Here is a 20,084-nt window from a genome sequence, read left to right on the forward strand (position 1 = left end):
TTCTGGCTTCTAGTCAAATGGACATTGCAGGAGTATATAAAAATGGCTTTGTTCTCCACACGAATGAATTCATTTAAGCAGTGCACAGTTTCGATTTCTTATTACCTTTTGGGAGGGTAGAGCATTAAGGAATTTAAAGGTATCATTATTGTAAGAAAACTGCTGAATAAGGAATACCTAAGTGGTAAACAACTCACTGAACTGCCTGAGTACATTTGCGATAAGGGAGCGCATTCTTTATTGTGCCTGAAACCTGTTTCCTATGCAAGAACAGTCCACGCCTTTCTTTTGGAAGAACAATAACATGTAACCTTGAACATACAATACAGCTTTCTATTGCTTGTTCTTCATTTGTAACTGTATCCTTAGACATAGCTGATTCTCTGTGACTCCAGCAAAAAGATTAAAAGGTTCTGGTAATGGTTGAAACGTCTCTGTTTCTGAGTGTTCGTGTGTGAACAAGGCTAACATTAACACATAGTGGGTGTTTAATAAGTAGTCACTGGAAGAGCAGATAAAGAAACAGATTCCCCTGCTAGAGATCCAAGCTTACTAAAGGAATTTTCCTAGGAGGAGGCAAAGAAACTGACTCCCTAGACTCCAGGTTTTGTAAGTACCCTAGAATTGTGTTCAGGGACTCAGGAATTTGGGAAAAGAGAAGAAATACACATTTCTGACAGTGGATTCAAGATGGAGGTTAACTCACTTCAAAGTGGGTGCTTCCGTATTTCAGTTCAGAATAGCCACAAAGGTGATTTCTCTAAATAAGAACACAGCGGGGCAAGACATCAGATTTAATCCCCATTTGTACTTCTAACTAGTTCTGTGGCCTTTGCCATTTATGCAATTCTCCTGAGCTTCAGTTTCCCATTTGTAAAATGAATATATCTCATAGGGGCTTTATGAGAATTAAATCCTATAAATAAACATGTGTGTAAGATTGAGCCTGGCATACTTGTTCACTCAACACATATTTATAGTGCCAGGCACTAGGGATATAAAGGCAAAAGAAATAAGACTTCATCCTTTGAAGAGTTTATAGTCTAGTGGGAAAGACGTGCAAATAAATGCATGTGAAGATCATAAGGATGGCGCATTATGGGAGCATGCGGAAGAATGCCTAAATCAGATTGGGGAACCTAGGAACTTCCCGAGGAGGCAATGCTCAGCTGAGTTTTGAAGAAGTAGGAGCTTCATAGACCAAAACGGGAAGGTCATTCCTGACGGAGTGGACTGTACATGCAAAGGCAGGGCGGCGTGAAACAGCTGACTGTTTAGGGAACAACAGATGGTTCAGTTAGACTGGAGCAAAGGTACATATGTGGGGAAGGCAGCTGACAGGGTGAGGCAGGGAGAGGCCAGATCGGGACCAGCCTTGGGCAACCTGCTCAAAGCAAGTGAACTTTACCTCCAAAGGTATGGGCAGTGGAAGGGCAAGGCCAACCAGGTTTAGTCTGAAAAAGAGTACTCTGGGTGCAATGTGGGGAAAGGATTGTAGGGGTGCAGCTTAAAGGCATGGGGTTCAGTGTGAGGTCCCCGTAATAGTCTAGATGGGGAAAAAATGAGAGCCTGAGTTAGAGTAGTGAGAATGGGGAGGAGGAGATGCATATAAGAGCTATTTAGGAGGGATAGGAATGCAGGGCAGGCAATGAAGGAAGTGTAAGTGTCTAAGATGGTTCACATCCAACGAGGTGGATGATATTGCCATTCACTGAGAGGGAGATCGCAGGAGAAGGAGCAGGTCTGAGATGGGAGTGGATCGGATGAACACTGTGTTTTCCATTTGTTCAATTTTATTGTCTATTAGTCTTTGGGTACAAATATCCAAGAGACAATCGGTTATATGGATCTGAATTAAAACTGTAAATTGGAAAGAACAACCAAGACTGCTAGTTGTGCCAGTGGTTATTTATTGTTTCTTATTCTTCGGTACTAGAATTTCTCCCCTTTCTTTCTCCTTCCCTCCCTCCCTCCCTTCCTTCCTTCTTGCTGTTTTTGCTGATTACATGGCCACTTAGAATAAAAACTACATTTCCCAGCATCTTTTACGACTGGGGTGAGGTCATATGACAAAGATCTAGACAATGAAATGCAAGTGAAGTCTCACGTAAGAAGTTCTAAAGATCTTACTTTAGATTCAGCCCACGGATACCCTGTGCCCTCCTTCTCCATCAGTCCCTTCCTCCATGTTCCTGCCTGGAAGATGACAAGTGTTGCAATCTTGGACAGTAAGGTTCAGATCCCTTGAAGGAGAAAGCGAGAAAGACCCTGGGCAGGGCCATCACTTGGCTCTCCCCCAGAGGGGTCCTTCATTCTGGATGTGCACAGAAGGGTTCCCATGAGGCCGTAAACTGGGCCCAGAGGCTGGGTCTCTGATGTCAGGAGCTTCATGACAGCTCTGGACTACTTACTCAGACATTGATGCGGGAAAGGAAACAAATCCAAACGTCTCTTTTGTTTAAGCTTTTAAACTAGCTGTATTTGAGTTTTCTCTCGGTTGTTGCAACATCTAATCCTAAGTCACTCAAGACTCAGCAGGCTACAGGAGAGAGTTGAAGCCACAGACGTGGATCCAGTCACCCAGGGGCTATGCATGGGGCGACAGCAGCAGAGGATGATGACGGAGCCTGGAGGACAGGCGTTTGAGGGGTCCTGCAGACTCTGTCCCTTCTGAAAGGTTCATTTGCTGCATCTTCGTTTCCTTCCTGCCTCTGGGACGAGAGTCCGTCTTCTCTACTCATCCAGGTATTAAGCCGCCGCGCCTGTCGACTGTCGCAGATGGGCTGCTCTGACCCCAGAGTCACAGTTGGGGGTGGGGTGAGGGAAGGAGCAGTGGTGATTTTAACAGCCTGATTGAAATAGAATTCACATATCGTACAATTCAGCCATTCACAGTGCGCGATTCAATGTTTTCCATTTTTGTCACAGGGTTAGTCAACCACCGCCACAACCTAATTTTACAAGATTTTTACCCTGCAAAAAGAAATGGGATTTGGTGCCCCTTAGCAGTTGCTTCCCATTCTGAGGTAATGAATTTTAATCGTGTCATTGGTTGTCCCTTTCAAAGTGGAAGTAAACCCACTAGTGATACCAATGCCTTCAGCATAGAGAGAGGGAGGATGACGAGCTGAGGACACTGAGGCTCACAGGTGACATGCGTGCAGACCAGGTCTCCTGCCTTTCCCTCCAACACCCCTGCACTTCTTTTAATAATGCTGTGGGCACAAAGGCTCTTTGAGTGGAAGTAATAAGATACCATGAAAGAATAATGACCTTTTTTTCCTTTAGAAATAATTTCAAACTTGCAAAAATGTTGCAAGAACACTATAAGGAACTCCTATATGTCCTTCACTCAGATTCCCCAGTTGTTAACATTTTACCACATTTGTCTTTCATTCTCTCTGTATAGGTGTAAACTTTATTACTTTTTATTTTTCCTGAAAATTTTGAAGGAAGTTAAAGATATAATGCTCCAATATAACTTAATACTTTAGTATGCATTTTCTAAAAACAAGGACTTTTTCTGACATAACTGCAGTACAAACATTGATACAGTGTTACCATGTAATCCACAAACAATATTCAAATTTTGCCATCTGTCCCAACAATAATATCCTTTATGGGTCTGGAAGCCCACCCAGGATTATGCATTGCATTTAATTGTCTTGTCTCTTTAGTCTCCTTTAATTTGGAATATTTTTCTCAGCCTTTCCTTGTCCTGAATATGTTTGCAGGGAGTACAGCCAGTTATTATGTAGAAAATTCCTCAATTTGAGCATGTCTGATATTTCCTCATGATTAGCTTTGCCATCATGCATTTTTGGCAGCGCTACGACAGAGTAATGCTTTGTTCTTCTCAGTGCATTGTATCAGGGGACATGATGTCGATTTGTCCCATTACCGGTGCCATTAAATTTGGCGTTTAGTTAAGCTAGCGTTTGCCAATTTCTCTACAGTAAACTTAATTAATAAGCATTTTGTACTTACTAATAAGGAATGAATCAATATTTTATTGGGAGACACTATGAGGTGCTGTAAATATTCTGCTTCTCATTAAATTTTCATCCACTAGTTTCAGCATCCATTGACGATTCTTGCCTAAATCAATTTTTATTATGATGGTTGCCAAATGATTTTCTAATTCCATTGTTTTTCCTATATTTACTTATTTTTCTTTTTCTTTTTTTCCCCCCAGGGGAGAGCGTGAACGCTGTCGCCCACTACCACAGATTATGCAGTCGAGTCTCCCACATTCGGGGAAATCGCAGGGGTCGGCACACCCGGAGCGCAACGGGTGAGCCTCGCCCTGGGAGAACCGCCTTGTGGTCATGGTAGCTCCCTGCCAGGGGAGTATCTTCTTCCTGTATTTACTAGTTGGCATTATATTATGAGTTTATACTAGACTTTTTTCCTTATTTATTGATATCATTTTCTGTGACTTTATATGGACTCCTATTTATAGTGGGTTGTAATCATTAGTCTAGCCATTTATTTTGATTCTTAATTTTGATTTATTTTAGTTCTTAACTGCCCTCAATTTGACCAATGGGGTGTCCTTCAAGCTGGGTCCTTTTGATATGTCCTCATCGTTCCTGAGCATTACCTCACTCTCTGGCCCAACAAGATATTCTGGGTTCATTCACTGTCCTAGACTCATATCTTAGTTTCTGTGGATGCTGTAACAAATTATCACTGACTTTGCAGCTTAATACAACAGAAATTTATTCTTTGACAAGTTTGGAAGCCAGAGGTCTGGAATCAGTATCTTTGGACTAAAATCTAGATGCCAGCAAGACCACGCTCCCTCTGGAGGCTCTAGAGAGAGTCTATTTGTTGTCTGCTCTAGGTTCTGATGGCTGTCAGCATTCCTTGAGCAGTGGCCGCATCACTTCAGCCTCTGCCTCTGTGGTCACACTGTCTCTACCCCTCCTGCCTGTAATCTCTTATAAGGATGCTTGTGATAGCATTTAGGGCCCGCCCGGATAATCCAGGATAATCTTTTCATCTTGAGGAGAAATTTAGTCACATCTTTAAAGATCCTTTTTCCAAAAAAGGTAAGATTTGCAGGTTCCAGGGATTAGGATGTGCATATCAATCGGTGGACCATTTTTTGGTGCTTTCTTGAAGGACTGGTTCCTTTTAATGAACGATATTTAGTCGCCAAGCTGTGGACGCTATGTATGCTCTTTGCTACTTGAGTGTCTTTGTTTCCAGACACTCTGTGCACCTACAGCTAAGAAATTACACAGCCAGACAGAAAAATAGTTAGATAGATAGATAGATAGATAGATAGATAGATAGATAGATAATAAATGATGTATGTCTGTATACAGGTATGTCATCTAAGTATTTATCTATCCATTTATACACACACATAAATAGACATAAATCTAATTAACCTATTTACATAAAATTCAGGAGATCACATAGACACCTTCAATTCTAACCCAGCACCACAGACCTTATCCTAGCCTCCTTCCTTTCTGTATCTGTATCTCAAATATAGATCTCTCGAATAGTCAGAGACCTGGCTCTCGTTATTCACAATACGCTATTTATTTGCCCAGTTACCTTGTAAGCAATCTCCTGACCATGCCAGTTAAATCCATATATCCCTGCCAACCACACTGGTTATAGGGGACGAATTCCATTGGTCTAGGGAAAGGGAACAGTGGGTAGGATTGTCTAATGAAGAGGTACAATACAGCATCATTGGAGAAGTAGAATTGTCTGTGTTAAGGATAAATCTTTCATTAGCTCAAAGCACCTTCAATTGTGATCTTGTATTTGTTATGCTCAAAGAGAGGTCCTCAAGTCCCACAAACAAGAGAATGATTTTTATAATCCAACATCCTCAAGAGCTTTCTTCCTGAAGACTTCAAGATGACAGTGAAGGGTTCAGAAGTTACCTTACACAGCATCCACATTCACATTTAGGGATGCATTTTCTCAAATGTATGCTGAATCTTAAACTGTTTATCGACATGAATTTTTTTCCCATTGGGGGAACACCTTTATATTTTAAAAGCCTACAAGTCCCTCAAGGGGAGAATTTTAAAATCCACTCAGAGACGCGCTACTCGCCAATTTGCCCTCACTAACTCATCTCCTGATGTTGTTAACGGGAGGAAGGGCGGAGTGCTACAGCGCCATTGAAATTCTAGGCAAACGCGAGATTTATAGTTCTATTGTGTACTATCATTGTCTAACACCTGAAACGGCTTTCCTATCGGGAAACAGCCTGGGTGGTGGCGGGGTGGCAGCAGAGGGAAGTGCGTGGATTAGAACGCCTTTGGGTGATTCTTCCAGACGAAGTTCTTCATGCCAAATTTTGCTCTTTGCTCTCTGGATTAGAAAAAGAAAAAGTGGGTGGGGGAGGGGGGGAACTATCTTAGCTGTCGCAATTCCTGGACTGCTTACACATTAATAATGTTCCAAAAATGCAACAGATTTTGTTTTTGCTGCTATCGCGTATGCCAGGCATCTGGGGTGAGATGAGGAAAATAGAACCCTGAAAGCTCCTGAAATTGTGGCATGATAACCGAGGCTTTTGATAGCAGGGACTGAGTCTGAGATCTCTTTTCAGTTACAAGGGTTCAAAACTTAAAGGGAATATATTAGAAAAGCAGAGTGGGGGGAAGCACCCTGGTTACTACACACCACAGTTTTAAAAAGGAAGAACACACCTCAGGATCTAGAGGAAATGACAGGGAAGATTTGCAATAGTAATTCGTCCTGCTTTTCTACAGGGTCCAGCTATGGGGTGTGACTTTACTGAAACATTCAAAAGAGCTGTATCCATCTTCAAAGTGGCCACCCAGGGAGCCCATGCACAACTCCAAGATGCGTGTGGTCTTTCAAAGCATTTTGGAAGCATGTTTTGGCGCTAACTTCAGGGTCGTTTAATGAGCCACATAAAATTTTAGGCTAGTGGCTACAGTAACAACTACTTTTTCCCCCAACAAAACTAGAATTTCCAGCCATTTATTATCCACTTTTATTCTACTAACTTAACGTTAAAGTCTTGGAATTTCCTCTAAAATCACACTCAAAGTTCTTTTAGTGGAATTCAAAAGCCTTTGTCATTTGTGGTGACTTTGATATTAATGCTTATTGGGCTACCTAGGATAGGCCAACACTTTACATACATTTTTTTCTTGTCCTTTTTCTCATTTTACCAATCAGCAAACTGAGGCTTAGAGATTAAACAACCAATTACCACAGTTAAAAAGTGGCAGAACTTGATGTGCGGCCAGGTCACCTGCCTCTAAAGCACATATTTTTGCCCTGTGCTATGCCTAAACAAGCATGCCACAACTTTTTTTTAAATCCTCACCTGAGGATATGTTTATTGGTTTTTTAGAGAGAGAAGAGGGAGGGGAGAGAGCAAGACAGAGGGAAACGTCTAATGGTTACCTCCAGTAAGTGCCCTGACTGGGGATTGAATGAACCCACAATTTAAGTAATGCCCTGATTGGGAATCCAACCTGCAACCTTCTGACATACGGAATGACATTCCAACCACTTGAGCTACCCAGCCAGGGCAAAGCCACAAAAAAAAATTTTTTTTTTGAGCGATGACATTAGCCCTAGAAACAGCTATTGACCCAAAAAGTAGCCATTTCAAAAGCACGATGCTCATTTGGTTGTATATATTCTTGCTTATGTGTTTAAAACCTGTCACATTGTGTTATTGGTCACATCTCATCTTTTATGTCACAGAGAAAAGTTGTTTTTTTTAAATGTTATATTGGAAGTCTTATATTCTTTCTTTTTTAAGATTGTATTTATTTATTTTTAGACAGAGGGGTAGGGAAGGAGAAAGAGAGGGAGAGAAACATCAGTGTGCGGTTGCCTCTCACATGTCTCCCACTGGGGACCTGGCCCACAACCCAGGCATGTGCCCTGACTGGGAACTAACCTGCGACTCTTTGGATTGCGGGCCAGCGCTCAATCCACTGAGCCACACCAGCCAGGGCTGTCACATGCAAATGAAGATGGTAAATGTTAGTATTACCATTTAGAACAATGATTCTTAGGAACTGGAGGTGGAGGGAGGGAGTTCAGACTCCCACGTGTGCTCCCACCAGCATCCAGCATCTCAAGGGGTCCGGGTGACGGGCCTGGTTTGGGAACAAAGCAGTGCTTTGTTCTAGGGCATTTGTTCCTCCTGAAATTTACGATTAACTTCAGAAAATGAAAGGAGAGCACACGGTGTTTTAAAGTTTATCACAGGGGTTTTAAAACACAGGGCTTTTAAATGAGTTTGGAAAACAGTCTGAGAAGAAGGAAAGCATAATGTCTCAGTGTTCTAGAAATCTTTGCCTCCACACAAGAAAATGCTGACTGATGAAAGCCAGAGGTAAGGAGGTCAAAGCAAACATGTCTTCAGTGCCCATTGTTTAATAATTCAATGCAAGCCCTCCTTCTTATGCCTCTAAAAATCATTATTGTTCTGCGAGGGGAGCTGAGGAGCAGAGCAGCAGCCTCTGGGCACAGACGAAGGCTGAGCTGAACGTGTGAAGTTCTAGAAGCTGCAGACATTCAAACCCGCTCCCTCCTCTTGACTGAAACCCTGGGGGTGAGAGACAAATGCTCTTGAGCATCTGTTCGATAGGCAGTTGTGAATGGCAGGGGTTCTTTCAGAACAGATTTGTAGTCTCAGTGTAAACAGTTGGGTTTAAGAAATAGCTCCGTTTGCACTGGCCTATTGTTCGATTAGAGAATTTGAGTGTGTGGCCTTGCACCTCTGATAAAGTCAAGGTGGTCAATTGTCTGCTGGGTGAAACGCTACATTTCAAAAGCACCGTGTGTTGAGGCACTTCATTTCCACCCTCATCCTGCTTCAGGATTTCCATCCCCGTTTTCGCCTCTATTCTTCTTATTTTCAATTTATCTGTGACTAGACAATAAGGTTCATAGACTCCAGGAACCATATCTGTTTTATTCACCAGTGTATACTCAGTGTATAGCGCAAGGTAGGAATTCAGTGAATAAGTAATCCAGAAGTCTCGCTGCATCCTGCCCGGGACTCCGAGCTGGTCATCACCCAAAGCTCCTCTGAGTTCATGGGGTCAAACAGCAGAGCAAGCGGGAGAGTCAATTTTCAGGGATGACGGGCATCGTGCCACTGCCGGGCCCTCCTTGCTACCATTTGGAAAGCACCACTGCCTACCCTGCCAGCCTGATGGAAGGAAACCGGGGCCTGGAGGGGCCCTCCCATTCCTGCTCTGGAGATACAAAATCTGGATTTTCTCTATGGCTCAGTCGTGGCCTGGCCCCCTTGAGGCAGAAGGCAGGGAGGGGCGGTGCCCCAGGCAGAGGCCAGTGCCATCGACGCGGTCTGCAGGGCTAGTTCTCCAGATGGGCTCCGCGGTCAAAGCTAGAGAGGCTGGCACTTGGACGGGCCCGAGAAGGGGGGGCCAGCCACAAAGCAGGAAGTGGTGTGTTGTAAGCAGAAAAGTGTGGGACTGCATGCCAAAGCTAAGAAGAAGCAGGAGCAGCAGGAGGCCTGGCCAGAGCCAGCAGTCAGCACAAGACAGGTCCCGCATGGACAAAGAACCCTTCCAGTGAATCTCATCTATGCCCCCGTTCTGACATGGAGCACGTGTACTAGCCATGTTTTCTGGACCATAAAATAGCTGATACTACAGGGAGAGTATTCAAAAAAGACATCAAGTAAGCAGAACAGAGGCCACTGGGATCAGAGTGAGGGCATAGGACAATGGTTCTCATTAGAACATTAAAATCACCTGGGGAGCTTTTGCAATCCATGGATGCTGGACCCCAGCCCTAGAGAGTCTTATTTAATTGGCTGGAAGTGGGGCCCAAGCATCAGTGGGTTTTAAGAGCTCCCAAGGTGATTCTAATGTACACTAGCCTAGATCGAGCAGAAGAGAACAGGAAGCAGGAAGAAGATGCTCATCCGTTTAACTCCTTCTCCAGCGACCGGATACTCTCACCCCAGCTCACCCCCGGCACCGCGACCTAGTCCTCACCCCTAGTCCAGAAATTAAAGGAAGCTGATTTCAGTAGCACAGGTGACTGGGTTAATTGGGATGGTCTCCTCCACTTTCTCTTTTTGGCAACCAGACGATGTCCTAAATCAGTTGAAGACTAAAAAGCCTTACATCATAATTAGTATGATGGAATTAGCACCTAATATAGTGGTTTAACTTTAGACTTGGGTTGTCAATAGGAAATAAAAATATAGAACAGCCAATTTAGTTTTAATTTCAAATAAACAAAGAATAATTTTAGTGTAGGTATGTACTATGCAATATTTGGGACATATTTATATTGAAAAATTATGTGTTTATCTAAAATTCAAATTTAACAGGGCATCTGGTATTTTTACTGGCAATCTTACCTTAGATTCAAATGTTGCATTTGAATTTAAGAGGATGACAGCTTTTTATAATACAATTGAAAGGATTGGGTTACTGTGTATGTTTTGCGTAGTCAAAGGTCTTGGTTTGCCAGAGGCGTCCAACATAAGTAATAGACCGCTTCCACCCTCAAAAGTGTCTAATTTAAATGATAAATTATGTGGTCATCTATGCATGGCCACCAGGCTGAGGCACCGGGCTGTCCACAACAATAAAACAAGGATCCTACTTGGCCAGTCCTATAAAGGAGAGAAGCTCTGCTTTTCCTCCTGGAAGGCTGGGGTAGCAGAACACGACCCCGCCTGGGCTGCTCCTGGGAAGCCCCTTGCACCTTGCAGTCTCACTGTTGCCCTTCTCGGACTGGGGGAGGTGGGCCGAGGCTGTCCAGGGGCCTGCAACAGGCTGGGATGACAAACCCCTCTGCTACCAGCATGCCCTGCACCCTGTCTGGAGTGGCAAGAGCTTCACGCTTTACTCTTCCCTGGGCTAGAGAACTCCTCTTCCCTGCCCACCAGACCCAGAGACTAAGCGAGGTAGTCGTAAGGCTGCTTTTGTAGTTAACCTTTAACTTGCGTCTTTATCTGCCTGGCCAAGACCACTGATCTAGAAGGAAAAGAACATATTTTCAAGTTCATCTTTAGAATTAGGAAATTAATCTTTAACCAGATGAAAACGGTCAGTACTAAACTGACTGCTGTTTGTTCCATTCCGCCCCCCATCTGTTGTCCCTGTGACTATAGTGGACTGACCGTCCATCACACCTTAGACCCCTCAGAAGAGTCGGCCAGGGCCATGGCCCTGACTCGGATACTGTCGGCCTGCCTCCCTGTGCGCACCCCATCCCTTACGAGACGGCCTGCGTTCCCAGAATGCCTCAGCTTCAGGATCAGTGTCCAATATTAGCCTCGTGTTTGCCTCTTACCTGCATCACCAGATTTTCTTCTCTGGTTTATCAGATTTGCTCTCCCCTCCACCTGTCCATTTGCTTGACTTAGGCCCCGATGGTTGTCCAAACTTTCAGCGTCTCTGGGCCACACTGGAAGGAGAAGAGATGCCTTAAGCCATATATTAAACACATTGAGACACATAATCACACCCAAGAAAAATCTCTTAATGTTTTAAGTAAAAAAACTTTTTTTCGTGTTGGACTGCATTCGTAGCCATCCTGGGCAACATGCGGCCAGTGGGCCATGTGTTGGACACCCCTGATAGGGCTTTCTAGATCCCTGAGTTACAGCATTCTTAAAGCTATGCGGTACCCAAGAAATATGCCCTCTTTTATCTTTGGTCTCATGGGACCACTTGGGACACTATCGCTAAGACTCTGGATTACCTATTGCCTACCTGTCACCTTATTGAGAGCAACATTCTGTCCGAGTGACAGCATTCACAGCACAGCCACATCAGTCAATGTCCCAGACCTCGCCAGCCTGGGAGGACCACACACAGCCGTATTTCTTCTCAGCCAGAATTGCAGTAGGTTCATTCTTGTCTCCATTTCCTCTACGTCTCTCCAGATATTGCCAAGAACTCCTGGGTTGCTCATCCGGTACACACATCAGCCTCCTTCTATCTGCCTCTTGAAAAGAAGTAAGGACTCTGACGAGCCCTTGCAGACCACCCTCTACACCTGGCGATCTCTAGCCTGCCCTGGAAGCCTCGCTGCCATGACTGATGTGGATGGCTAGCCTCCCTGCACACCCTGGACAGGCTAAGAAGGCCAAAGGGGAAAAAAAACCCTCACATTTGTAAAATCATTTTAATTATATAACTATATCCAGTTGCTAGTCTTGGATCTGCTGAACCAACTTGTTTGGGTATCACCTTCCCACCAAGCCATTGGGGCACCTACAGCTTCCACATCTCAGAATAGACAATGACAGGGAAAGTCCTCCAGACACACCCCAGGCAGGCTGAGTACCCAGCTACATCATATGGCTGGCCCGTGAAAAATTCCTGCTCAGAGCTGCCAGACAGCCCGATACTGAAAGCTATCTACATGCATGGATCTCCATGGACCCCCTGTTTTCTGAATCTCTGCTCTGTACTCCACCCACCTCCTGCGACGCCACCTGTTACCGTGGCTGGATTGTCCTGGCAGTGCATAGCGGGGTCCTTGCACCCACCCCAAGGGATTCACAGAGATTCTCTTGGCCGCACTTCTTGCCATATGTGTAGGAGCTTGGCTGCACCAAGCCCCTGGTCACCACTGTGGTTTAGATGTGGCCTTTCCAATAACCCTCGGCTGAATGCCTTCTGAGCTCCCATTCCAATGGTGTGGTGGGGTCGGGGAGCCGATGGAAAAGAGGAACGCTCCAGGCACGAGCAGCCACGGAGAGGTGCCAGGAGAACAGAGCAAATATAACAGATATCCCTGCTTCCTGATAACCTTTTTGTTTCCTTGCCTCTTATCGCTAATTTGTTGGGCCTGGAACCTGGTGACTCTAATGCCACAGTGGAACTGAAAATAGAAAGGCCAGTACAGATTTCTCCCACCCTACGATGACTGATGGTATGAAACCTTTAAAAACTTAAGCATGTTTTTGATATTCCTAAAGAACTAAAAAGTTGGATCAAACAGATATTCAAAATTAATTTAATTTACCAAAAACTAATTTATACACTTATTTTTAAAATTTTTTTCTGGATTTATTCCTTTTATTTATCCCTTTTTAAAATAATGCATTGATTTTATTTTTCAATTACAGATTACATTCAATATTGTTTTGTATTAGTTACAGGAATATACTGTAAAGACATTTTAAAAAAGAGCTTTACTACCATGTAAGGCTAGATACTAACCTAACTTGTTGGAGGGCAAAGTTACAAGATCTAATAAAATAAGTAAATGCTACTGGACACTTAACGAAGTGAGTGATCTCTATGGTAACTTAGCCAGCAAAGGCATAGGTTATACAAAGTCATTTCTGATGTATATCAACCACGGAGAAGTATAAAATAACAACTGCAGTAGTCATTGGGCTGGAGAAGAAACATTTCTTTATTTCTTGGGAACTCTGCTGTGTAGCCCCACATTCAAATGACAAGTATCTCTAAATGCAAACTCTAGTTATTTCTTTTGTTATTGAGACACCCCAGAAGGCCATTATTATTATTATTTGTTTCATTTTTGTATTACCAAAAATAATTTCATTGTATAAAAAAGGAAAGTGTTTGAAATGGTCTCTTCTGCCCATCAAATATAATTGAGCATCAGATGAGTTGATAATATGGACGCTCAATGATGGGTATCGGGGTTTATTATACTATGTACTTTCTCTGTTTCTTTCCATCTCTCTCTGTCTCTGTCTCTATACATCTATCTATACATTTATCTAAAATTTTCCATAGTAAAATATTTTTAAAAATTATAGAGACCAAATATAAAATATCAAGAGCTTGAATCTGGAGGGATTAGAGGGCCAGGATTATTTATGATAGCCAGCAGTGGGGTTAAACAGTAAACAGACATCAGACAAGAATAAGTCCCTGACATCACTTAATGTGCCTGCTTAAGTGTAGTGAGTGGAATGGTACCTACACTAAAAGCTTCAGAGATGGAGCAGACTCAGGAAAATAATTGTCAATACAACTTTGAAAATGACAAAAGTAGCTATCAGATCTTTATTGCTGCTGTGCATACCTCTAGGGATTCTGGAGATCCCAGGATGAAAGAATCTACAACAGACAATGTATTCATTCTTTTCTTTTGTGGACTATAACCCCAGAAGCCAGCTAATTAGGATAAAAGGAGTAGCAGGAACTGAGTCCCACCAATAACATCAGGAACTGAAGAGTCCTGGAGCCTGCTTCAACTAACATGATTCTTTCTACTGCAGAATTCTTGGATCCCAGAAATCACAAACAATGGGCCCACCGTTACTGAGCCCAGAGTGAAGGCCAGACCAGGCAGCAGAGATGACTTCTGCTTCCTTACTTCCTCTCCAAGCAGTCATGTCACGTGTAGTAATTTCCAAGAACTTGCGTTTGGAGGACTGTTTGCTAAATTCAGCATTTCCCACTGAGATCTACAGAATTGCAATTGTTTTGTTTTGTTGAGAAAAACGAACTATTTATACATAGATTTCAATGCAATGTTTTCTTAGAACCAACTGTTTAATGTTATCGTTTTGGACTTCTTGGTAAACTTTCCTCCACGTCACCCGCCGTGGAAGGCTGTTGGGCAGCACTTTTACTAAAAGTTAGGGTGATGTGGGAGAGAAGTAAAATTACACCATAGCCCAGCCAACTCCTTAGGACTGAACAGCAGCTATTTTTGTTCTCATGCTCCTTGGTCAGCCCTTTGATTGAGGATCTCACCTTGGTTGCCTTTCCTCTGCGGGGCACTGGCTGACCACCCTGCTTAGACTTCCCCCTGGATCACTTTAGCTCCTCCACGTCTTTCGCATATTTACCACCACTTAACACTCTCATGTGGAATCATGGAACTTTAGAGGCTGAAAGGGCTCCACAGCTAATTTAATGCAGCCCTCTCATTTAACAGGTGAGGGAACAGAAATCCTACAAGGTAAGGTAATTGGCAGGTGATAGATCGACCAGGCCAAGCCTGAGCTGGACCTGAAAATGAGGTTTGCCTCCTCATCGAGGACGCTTGCTCCAAACTATGCTGTTGCCATGGTTCTGAAGCTAGCAAGTCAGACTGATTTGAGGTGCTTACAAATGGATGAATGCACAGCCTCAAACAATAGCTCTCTGGATGAAAAGAAACCCTGGCTGGTAATTGAGACCTCCGAACCACAAGTGTGGAAGAAGGAAAAGGCTGTGCAGGCGGCAGCCCTGCCCCGGGGGCGGGCGGGGGCAGGAGGTGTGGACAGTGGGTGGACAGAGACTTGGGTGAGGCCCTGGCTCCGCTGTGTCCCAGATGGGTCATGTGGGATGCCTTTCGGTTGCATGACATTGTTGTAGGCACCCTGTGCATTTTACATCACCCAAAGCTATAAATGGCTTTGCATTAAAAAAAAAAAAATTACAGGTCTCCCACAGCCCACAAAAATATGCTCCACCCAAAAAGAAGCCCATAATTTGGCTGCATCCAGCTGGGTTAAACAAAAACGGAGCCAAGGTTGCCTTGTATTGTCCTGAGAGGTGGCCTAACATTAGCAGGATGAAAGAAATGTAAAATTACTCACAATGGGCTAGATTTTTCTCCATAGGGAAAGCGCTCAGAGTTACTCAGCACGACCTTGGCATCAGCTAGGTAAGGTCTACTCACTGCATGAAAATCACTTCCAAGCTATTATTTATAATTGTATAGCATCTCACATTTGCAAATTGCCTAGCAATGAATTGAGGCAATTTTTCGTAACAATTCTGAGTGGGAGGTTGAGGATTTTAACCCTTCTTTTACCAAAACACAAAGATACTGAGACAAATATGCATCAACCATAAAGAATACCTGGACCGTCTATTTATTTTGGCCGTGGCCCGTGATCCGTGACTTGGCCCCCATTAGGATGACCAAATGTTCCAGTTTGTCTGGGATGGAGGGGGTTTCCTGGGAGGTGGGACTTTTAGAGCTAAAACTGGGCCAGTTCCAGGCAAACCAAGACAGTTAGTCACCCTCTGCACTGAGCGATGTTGCGGGAGCCTGGTGCTGACTCCTGGTCATTTTTGTCTGCATTTCTTAAATGAACATGGCTCTATTTTTTTTTTTAACCCTATCTGTTTTATCTTTCAGAGTTTCAGAAGGCAGAGTCTGACATTGAAGTTTTGTTGTCTTCTCCTATTAGAACCCCTTAACAAAGGAGGTTTGCCTCTTTTTGTACTAGCTGATTGTTCACTAGTATCCCATTTAGGGAGTTTGCTTGCCTGCCATTGCCCCCTGACATGCTTTTGGTAGTATGCGTCCTAAAGATGGCTTCAAGCAAAACACATGTAAGAGAATATGATTTTATTTTTCTACTAAGTAATTGGATTTGAACACCATTCTCTGTCTCCCTAGACACAAAGTTCACCCTTTCTCCTTGGATATTTTCTTTGACAGGAGGACATTTAAAGCTTTAAAATTCAGGTGGCCACCAGGATAGATGGAAAGAGAGAATTCACCTCTGGCTAAGAAACCCTTGAGTCAAAATCAGCCCCAATGAGAGTCACAGGCTTTCATCACCAATCAAGAGTCAAACAAAGGGCACGCATGCTACAGTTTTAAGAGTAGGACATCATAAACTGGATTAAGTTTTCAGTAGCGTTTTGCATTAAAAATCCAGAAAGGTCTAAGTGAGGCAATATAACCACTGGTGGGGCCTGCTGACGTGAGGCCTCAGGAGGCAGGTCGTTGGGAGAGTGGGCCCCAAACACTCCGTGAGTTCCAGGGACAGCCGCATATTAGCCTTTATCGGCAGAGCTCTGTTATTAATACATTCCATTGCTTTGGGTGAGAGGTAGCACAACCTCTTTAAAAACGGCCGGGGAAGTATAAAGGGTGTACAGAAGGAATCACAGACACAGAACCAGATTGAGGGGCAGGTCAGACAGGCAGCTGACTGAGGTATCAATTCCTAATGAGTACTTTCCAGAATAAAGTAGAAATGGAGTGCCAGGTAAGTTCAACACAGATCTCACATACAAACGGTGGAATGTCAAAGTGGCCTTACTCCAGTGAAGGGGACCACATCCTCCTGTGAAAATAAAACACCATTCTTCGCCCGAGTCGCCCCCCACCAGCACTAAGTCACTTCAAAAGGCACTAAATTCTTAACCCACCTAGGCTCCCTGCATTTCTTGGTCCACCATATACAAAGGCCTGGCACGTTGCCGATGCCAAGTATGTACATGCTGGTCTAAGGAAGGCCCTGCTTCCACCTCTGGGTACCAGGTAGTCCCTGCAGAGCTTATTCTCCAAAGCATTCAGATGCAATGATAGGAATTAACACTGTGGGCCTTGAGAAAGGCACTTCAAATTTATAAGAGCTTGTCCTGTATCCAGAGGTGACATCAGATCACCTTGAAGATTCTTTGTTCTCTCTTGCTTGGCCCCTTACAATTGTGTGCAGGCATCTGTTACCCTGGGGAAAGGACAAAATGGATCTTTCTGTGATCTCCAGAAGCCCATCAAGATACTACTTTATTTTTCTTTTAAAGAGATTTATTTATTTATTTATTTATTTATTTCTAGAGAGAGGAAGGGAGGGAGGAAGAGAAGAAGAGAAACATCAATGTGAGAGAGAAACATGGGATGAAACCAACAACCTAGGCATGTGTCCTGACCGTGAATCAAACCAGTGACCTTATGTTTTGTGGGATGATGTTCAACCCACCGAGCCATACAGGTCAGGGTGATACTATTTTATCTTCAGGGTATTTAGGTCTTGGCATAGAGCCCAGGTCCTCAGCCCCAAATCCTCCTTTTGTCTTGGTGAGTTTCTCTTTGGAGGCACTGTGTTCCCTGGTGGGCTGATTCATCCTTCCCTCAGCAGGTCCAAAAGTATTACCTGAGGCCTTGGTTGGACAACCACAGGAGCCTCCTTTGCCCTGGAACCTTGACCGATCTCTGGTCAGCATACGGCCTACCCAGGAAGGCCCTCCGGATGTAGCTGCCCTGGCCGGGCACCAAGCGTGTGAACTGACCACCCAGCTAGGGGGCCGTTGCACCGAACCCGCAAGGACATGAGTGCGGAGCAGACAAGTTCTGTTGGGTGGAGCAGTGCCAGCCTTGGACGGCCCCTGTTGACCTGCTCGGGCCATTTGTCGGCCTCTAAAGTAGTGACAGCAGTTGGAAGGAGGATATCCTTGGACTGGTCAACGTGGGTCGCCTAAGTCCCAACACAGCTAGGAGAGGGATGGGGCTCTGTGTTTGTGCGATTGAGGAACCCTCCAGGCCCTGAGGGGGTGGGGAGGGACAAGACCCCAGAGAGGAGAAGGAGTGTGTTTGGTTATCCAAACCAAAGGGGAGCCATTCCTGGGTGAACTGGTCTTGCAGTGCTCTCTCAGTACAAGCCCAGTGTTTTTATAAGACCCCCACTTCATACACAAGCGAAAGAGCAACAACAGGATGATGCGTTTCCCCTCGGACCAGGTAAAAGAGTAACATGATTTTACTGCACCCACTTGGAACATTTTTCTGTTGACCTGCTAGTGGGAACACAGCCTAGCTCTTCTTCAGAAATATAGTTGTGTCAGAAAATAATGTAGTGGAAACCAAATTCCTTTATACTTCTCAAAATCAAGTGATTCATGGAAAGGACACCTGAAGAAAATAAGTTTAAAAAATGGCATCATTTCCACTATACATAAAGGTATTTTTTACTGAGGGGCCACCTGCCATCCCTATTTTATTAATTTTTATAAAACCCGCATGGGAAGAGGTAAATATAGAAGTGTGGTATTCTCCCTCTCTCCCCCGCCACCGCTTCAGAAATTCAAGAAAAGTGACAAACCACAGTGGCACGCAAAGAGTGTCCTGGTTATGATGTATATGTCCACCATCCCAACGGCTCAGACGACTGTCAGCTGGAAGAGGAAGAGTGTGGCGTAGAATGGCTCTGTGAAGAAGTTAGCCCGAGTTCTAAAGCAAGGCTTTAGCATGGACTTGCAGGACACCCAGGTCGCCGGAGAGCTCTCTCCGTCCCCACCTCATCCGGCCTCGCAGCAGGAAGAACAACAACAATAATAAGCATGCCGAATATGAGAACATCCCTCGGATTAGCGTGCTGGCAAGGGGGAAGGACTGTGAAATCGTTTATGGCGTGGTCCGGACAGGACATCTCATGGCCCAGCAGGGGGGACGGGAGTCCATCAGAGCATCTCAGGAATCACTGGAACAGGATGATACAAATTACTGAGCCCCAGCTACAAAGAAGAGCTAAACGTTGCATCATCGCGATGGGCGAGAAATGTGATTTCTTGACTTGCACTAATGAAGCATACCAACAAAGAAACTAAGCCTCTGGGAGTATAAGTTGTAAAGTAAATAAATTGAATTGCATATGAAAAAATTTGTTTTTTTTTTATGTGAACCGGGCTTGGGAGAGATAGGCCTACTGATGCCTGAGTCACTCAGGAAATCTACGGCTTCTCGTCTGGCCCCTTAGCCTTCACCAGGGTTTTCCGTTTGTCCGGTAGATTGAGGTAAACAGCGCGCAGCAATGTTGTAAAGCAGGTACGTTAAGTCTGTCCTCATCCTCCCAGTGCCCAGGGCCCCGTGCAGGGTGCTCGTCTCTACCAGCCTGGGAGGGAAGGGCGCGATCTTGGTCCTTTCACGTGATGGTGAGTGGGCCGCAGTCATAACCTGAGAATGTCAACACCGTCACCTTAACTCTAAATAGTACATGAAAGCCCTTGCCCCTTTAAAATAGAATTCTAGGTAAAGAGGAGCAGAGACAGCCCTCCCCAAGCCTCCCAGCATCACCTCCTACCTATTCCTCAAAGCGTGGTTAAGAGAATCTTGTCATTTTAGGGCATGTGCACTCCGGGGAAAGCAATAATTCCTATTTTTTACTCTCAACAAGTTTCCTCTGTTTCCTGATGAAAGGACAGCCAAGGACTAAACTGGAGAAAGAAGGCAGCTCATTCGAAGGAGAGGCTGGGGGCCAAATGGCCTAGATGCCACCCCCCAAGCAGAGCTGGTCTCCCTGCAGTCACGCTTTGTGTTGGCTTTTTCTGCCCTTTCTCAGTCCCTGCCGTGGCTCTGGTCTCAGTTTCCCATGCTTGTCTCTCTTCCAGATTCTAAGAATCCAG

The 20,084-nt window shown here is 44.4% G+C and overlaps 1 non-coding gene across 1 annotated transcript; it reads right to left on the reverse strand.

Annotated features, from left to right (window-relative positions):
* Positions 1 to 4,192: 4,192 nt before the first annotated feature.
* On the reverse strand, positions 4,193 to 4,354 carry LOC129082123 (U1 spliceosomal RNA). The gene has a single exon (XR_008530385.1). It is a non-coding gene; the product is annotated as a U1 spliceosomal RNA (small nuclear RNA).
* Positions 4,355 to 20,084: the final 15,730 nt, after the last annotated feature.

Source organism: Pteronotus mesoamericanus, unplaced genomic scaffold (genome assembly GCF_021234165.1).
Source record: "Pteronotus mesoamericanus isolate MK-2021 breed Mesoamerican mustached bat unplaced genomic scaffold, CSHL_Meso_final scaffold_1186, whole genome shotgun sequence".
NCBI classification, from domain to species: domain Eukaryota; kingdom Metazoa; phylum Chordata; class Mammalia; order Chiroptera; family Mormoopidae; genus Pteronotus; species Pteronotus mesoamericanus.